We start from the raw sequence: 6,169 nt of genomic DNA on the forward strand, positions 1-6,169 counted from the left end.
CTTTTTCTGCCTTTAGCTTCTTGACCTTAGTTTCTATTTATACCCACAATACTCATCCTTTCAAATAGAGGGTAATCCAATAGCAGCTACTTTATCACACGCTCCTGAAACATAAAAATCCTAAAGACAGAAGCAGTCAGCTCTTCACTGCAGCAGTATTGTAATCACCAAAGCTGGAAGCAGTGGAAATTTCCAGCAACAAAGAAATACATTAAGGTTTTGTACACTTGATGCAGTGTGAGAATGCAATCATGAGAATGACAATTACAAAACTGTGTAGTGACCTTGGAAAAATTTTAGTATATAATGTTAAATGTTAAAAGCAGGATACAAAAATTGCATATAGATTACAAAATATAAATACAACCTTGTTAAACTACACAGGAAAACATCATAATGGAAAGCATAAAAGTTATTAATGTGGTGAAATTATGGATAAATTCACGATGCTATTGCCCCAACTTAACTGTATTGTTATACTGTCTTTCTGTAAAAGTTTAATTTTGCTGCAAATGAATTATAGGTTTATTGTTTTTTTAAAAAACCTAAGTACAAACTTGCATTAAGTTAAAAAAAAAAAAGAGATAAATCATAAGGACATAGTAAGTGCATTTTATATTTTTCAAATGTCTTTTCTTTCTTTAACATTAATTTCCAAAATAGATGTTTTCCTCATTCTCCTGACTGCCTTTTCTAGAGTTTTACTAGATGTTTTTTCTGCCAATAGGTCTTTTTCTTATAAATCCTCACATTTGTTCTAATTATAAACTAGCACACATGGTGACATATATTACTTTCCTAGGCTGAATTCCAGAAAGCGATGACAAGCAGAGAAAGAAGAGCTCCATAAGTAAGCTGAATTTAGAGGATGGCAAATTGCCTTTGCTGCTGGTTTTTTTTTTTTTAATCCAAAAAGAAATTTTATTTCTAGCTGAAGCAGGTCCCAGCGGGTTTCCCCCCCTACTAAATTATTAGGTTCTTTGAGGAAAGTAGTATCGGAGAAGGCAATGGCACCCCACTCCAGTACTCTTGCCTGGAAAATCCCATGGACGGAGGAGCCTGTTAGGCTGCAGTCCATGGGATCGCTAAGAGTCGGACACGACTGAGTGACTTCACTTTCACGCATTGGCGAAGGAAATGGCAACCCACTCCAGTGTTCTTGCCTGGAGAATCCCAGGGACGGGGGAGCCTGGTGGGCTGCCGTCTTTGGGGTCGCACAGAGTTGGACGCAACTGAGGCGGCTTAGCAGCAGCAGCAGCAGTAGCAGTATGTTCTAGTCATCTTTGTAATGTCATCTCCAGTGCCTTGCACTAGGAGTAGGAAATGAGTGTTGAACTGAATTAAATTGTATTTTGTGAAATGAGAGGTGATAGCTCACAGCATTTCAGGGGAAGACAAAGAAATAAACCACATCCTGTGACAGACATGCAGGTGTCCTTGCTTACTTACCAGTTAGCCAATTCAATTATTGTATTGTAGTCAGTTGTAGTCAAATCTCACAATATTTTTACCTTTTTATTTTTTAATATAATTTTTTAAAAGGTTGTTTTGATGTGGACCATTTTTAAAGCCTTTATTGAATTTGTTACAATATTTCTTCATCTTCTTTTTTTTTACGTTTTGGTATTATGGCTATGATGCATGTGGGATCTTAGCTGCCCAACCAGGGATCTAACCTGCACTCCCTGCATTGGAAGGTAAGTCTTAACCATTGGACCACCAGGGACGTCCCCTACCTCTTAACCTCAAATGACGAGAGTACTATAAAGTGACTGCAATCACTCACAATCCCATCATCCTGCAATATAGCAAATTAACAACAGTGGTTATAAACTTCATCTTTTTTATACATATACTATAGACATTTAAAACAAAATGGTGTCCTCTTGAGTCCGTAGGAAAGAATGGTATGCTCTATATTTTGTTCTGTAGCCTCCTCTTTCACTCAGCTTTATGAGTTGAGAACACATTCTTATACCAATAAACATTCCTCAGTAGGTATTTATTGTTCTGGCATATGATTGGTTGTACCATAATTTACTTAACCAATCATCTGTCTAGGCTGTTTCCATTTTTTAAACTTATTATCATGCTTTGATATCTGTGGTGGTGGTGGTTTTATTCTATGCATGTTAAATCACTTCAGTCATGTCCAACTCTTTGCAACCCTATGGCCTTAGCCAGCAGGCTCCTCTGTCCATGGGATTTCCCAAGCAAGAATACTAGAGTGGATTTCCTTCTCCGATTTTATTCTATACTTTGATCTTTTTTTCTCAGGATAAATTACCATAGGTTGAATTGCTGGGAGAAAAGATACATACATTTTTAACTGTGGGACACACATTTCTGAGTCACTCATCAGAAAGGTTATACTTCTATGCATTCCCTGTTCATGTCCTGTGTCCATGTAAAAAGGGTGTAAGTGGGTATTTATCTTACTGATTTACAAGGGCTCTTTACATATTAAGGATGTTGTTCTTTTGTCATAAAAGATACACAAACATTTTTTCTAGTTTGTCTCTTTACTTTTTAAAACATATTTATTTTTATTTACTTATTCATTTGCCTGCACCAGGTCTTAGTTGCAACACATGGGAACTGCAGTCTTCATTGTGGCATGTGGGATCTTTAGTTGCAGCACGCAGGATCTAGTTCCCTGACCAGGAATCAAGCCCAGGCCCCCGGAAATGGGAGCACAGAGTTTTCGCCCCTGGACAACCAGAGAAGTCCCTGTCTCTTAACTTTTAATATTAATATACTTTATTTGTAGATGGACAGAAGTTAACATTTTTTGTAGTCAAATCTGCTAGTATTTTTATTTTATGGATTTAATCTTAGTGTTATGTTTAGAAAGAAATTCCCCACCTCAAAACCAGATCATTTCACTTGCACTTTATTTTGGTTATTTTGTCTTCTTATTGTTCTTCTTTTCTCCTTTGTTATCATTGTCTTCTTTACTACATAGATTTATTGTTTCAGGTATATATTTTGGAGAGTGCAATATAATCTACCTCCAATAAATAAATGTGTATATGTAATTGAGTCACTTTCTAGATTGGCTAGTCTGCTGTATTTATCTATTTCCATATCAGTAATGTATAATAAATATATTTATTGAGCACTTAATGGGGCTATTCTAAATGCTTACATATATTAATTTAGTTAAGCCTTACAGCAACTCTATGCAGCAGCAAAATTATCATGAAACTAATGAAGTTTAAGCTTAAGGGTCCCTCACTTGCACAGACTTCATCCAAGAGTCTGGGAGGGGCCCTAGTTATTCACATTATGTTATGTTTTTGTAAAATTTGCAAAACAAAGTATTTTAATTATGGTTGGTTAAGACTAGAGGTTCTGATGAATCTTCCATCACAATTTCCTATGTCACTGGGAGGCACTGGAATGGCCTCTGGCCTTAAGGAGAAGCTGAGTCAGGGACACATTTGGTTAGGTTTAGTAGGATAGCCTTATGTGCTCATCAGTCACTTTTGCTGGATGCCCCCTGTAGGAACAGCTTCCAGGAATACTTCTACTGCCTTTGTGGCAACTTACCTGGCATCATGACACAAAGGTACAAGCCAGCACTCTTATTACCACATAAATGGATCCTCTGGGACCCAGCCCCAGCGGGATGTGGGCAGTGGAAAAAAACAAGGTTAAAAATAAATAACAACAGATTTCTATGGGAAATTGTTCCATCTATCAAAATGTAAAATTGTAAATGGAGGAAGGTTTGCTTTTTATCAACATCCGGTCAAAAAAGAAGTCCTCTCTTTGGTAGGGGGAATATTCTTGATAATTCATTGGTTACAATGATAGTTAATCATAGCCTTTTGTGACAGGAATTACACAAAATATAGTTTATCAGAATTCCCGTTTGTTGGGCACAGACCTCACCAACTCCAGTGTTCTTGCCTGGAGAATCTCAGGGACAGGGGAGCCTGGTGGGCTGCCGTCTATGGGATCGCACAGAGTCAGAAACCATTGAAGCGACTTAGCAGCAGCAGCAGCAACAGGGCACAGACCTCTAGCAGTACTGTAAATGTCTATTACACTTCAGACTGAAGGGAAACATTAGAGATAGGTTCCAAGGTTTCACAATAATGCTTAAAATAGGCTTGTTATTAGCAACAAGTTCTGAAAATGCAAAATCTTGTCTAAACAGGCCTCTTGAGAAACCTGTATGCAGGTCAGAAAGCAACAGTTAGAACTGGACATGAAACAACAGACTGGTTCCAAATAGGAAAAGGATTACGTCAAGGCTGTATATTGTCACTCTGCTTATTTAACTTATATGCAGAGCACATCAAGAGAAACGCTGGGCTGGCAGAAGCGCAAGCTAGAATCAAGATTGCCGGGAGAAATATCAATAACCTCAGATATGCAGATGACACTACCCTTATGCCAGAAAGTGAAGAGGAACTAAAAAGTCTCGATCAAAGTGAAAGAGGAGAGTGAAAAAGTTGGCTTAAAGCTCAACATTCAGAAAACGAAGATCGTGGCATCCGGTCCCATCACTTCATGGCAAATAGATGGGGAAACAGTGGAAAAAGTGACTGACTGTATTTTTTTGGGCTCCAAAATCACTGCAGATGGTGACTGCAGTCATGAAATTAAAAGACGCTTACTCCTTGGAAGGAAAGTTATGATCAACCTAGATAGCATATTCAAAAGCAGAGACATTACTTTGCCAACAAAGGTCCATCTAGTCAAGGCTGTGGTTTTTCCAGTGGTCAAGTATGGATGTGAGAGTTGGACTGTGAAGAAAGCTGAGCACCAAAGAATTGATGCTTTTGAACTGTGATGATGAAGACTCTTGAGAGTCCCTTGGACTGCAAGGAGATCCAACCAGTCTATTTTAAAGGAGATCAGTCCTGGGTGTTCATTGGAAGGACTAATGTTGAAGCTGAAACTCCAGTATTTTGACCACCTGATGCGAAGAGCTGACTCATTTGAAAAGACCCTGATGCTGGGAAAGATTAAGGGCAGGAGGAGAAGGGGACGACAGAGGATGAGATGGTTGTATGGAATCACCAACTTGATGGACGTGGGTTTGGGTGAACTCCTGGAATTGGTGATGGACAGGGGGGCCTGGCTACTGGAGATCATTGGAGAAATAACTCCAGAAAGAATGAAAGGATGGAGCCAAAGAAAAACAATACCCAGTTGTGGATGTGACTGGTGATAGAAGCAAAGTCCGATGCTGCAAAGAGCAATATTGCATAGGAACCTGGAATGTTAGGTCCATGAATCAAGGCAAATTAGAAGTGGTCAAACAAGAGATGGCAAGGGTGAACATTGACATTCTAGGAATCAGCGAACTAAAATGGACTGGAATGGGTGAATTTAACTCAGATGACCATTATATCTACTACTGTGGGTAGGAATCCCTTAGAAGAAATGGAGTAGCCATCATGGTCAACAAAAGAGTCCGTAATGCAGTACTTGGATGCAATCTCAAAAACGACATAATGATCTCTGTTCATTTACAAGGCAAACCATTCAGTATCACGGTATTCCAAGCCTATGCCCCAACCAGTAATGCTGAAGAAACTGAAGTTGAATGGCTCTATGAAGACCTACAAGACCTTTTAGAACTAACACCCAAAAAAGATGAATGTTCTTTTCATTATAGGGGACTGGAATGCAAAAGTAGGAAGTCAAGAAATACCTGGAGTAACAGGCAAATTTGACTTGGAGTACGGAATGAAGCAGGGCAAAGGCTAATAGAGTTTTGCCAAGAGAACGCACTGGTCATAGCAAACACCCTCTTCCAACAACACAAGAGAAGACTCTACACATGGACATCAGCAGATGGTTAACACCAAAATCAGATTGATTACATTCTTTGCAGCCAAAGATGGAGAAGCTCTATACAGTCAGCAAAAACAAGACTGGGAGCTGACTGTGGCTCAGATCATGAACTCCTTATTGCCAAATTTAGACTTAAATTGAAGAAAGTGGGGAAAACTACTAGACCATTCAGGTATGACCTAAATCAAATCCCTTATGATTATACAGTGGAAGTGGGAAATAGATTTAAGGGACTAGATCTGATAGACAGAGTGCCTGATGAACTATGGACGGAGGTTCGTGACATCGTACAGGAGACAGGGATCCAGACCATCCCCAAGAAAAAGAAATGCAAAAAAGCAAAATGGCTGTCTGA

The sequence above is a fragment of the Bos javanicus genome, chromosome 21 (assembly GCF_032452875.1).
Source record: "Bos javanicus breed banteng chromosome 21, ARS-OSU_banteng_1.0, whole genome shotgun sequence".
Lineage (NCBI taxonomy): Eukaryota > Metazoa > Chordata > Mammalia > Artiodactyla > Bovidae > Bos > Bos javanicus.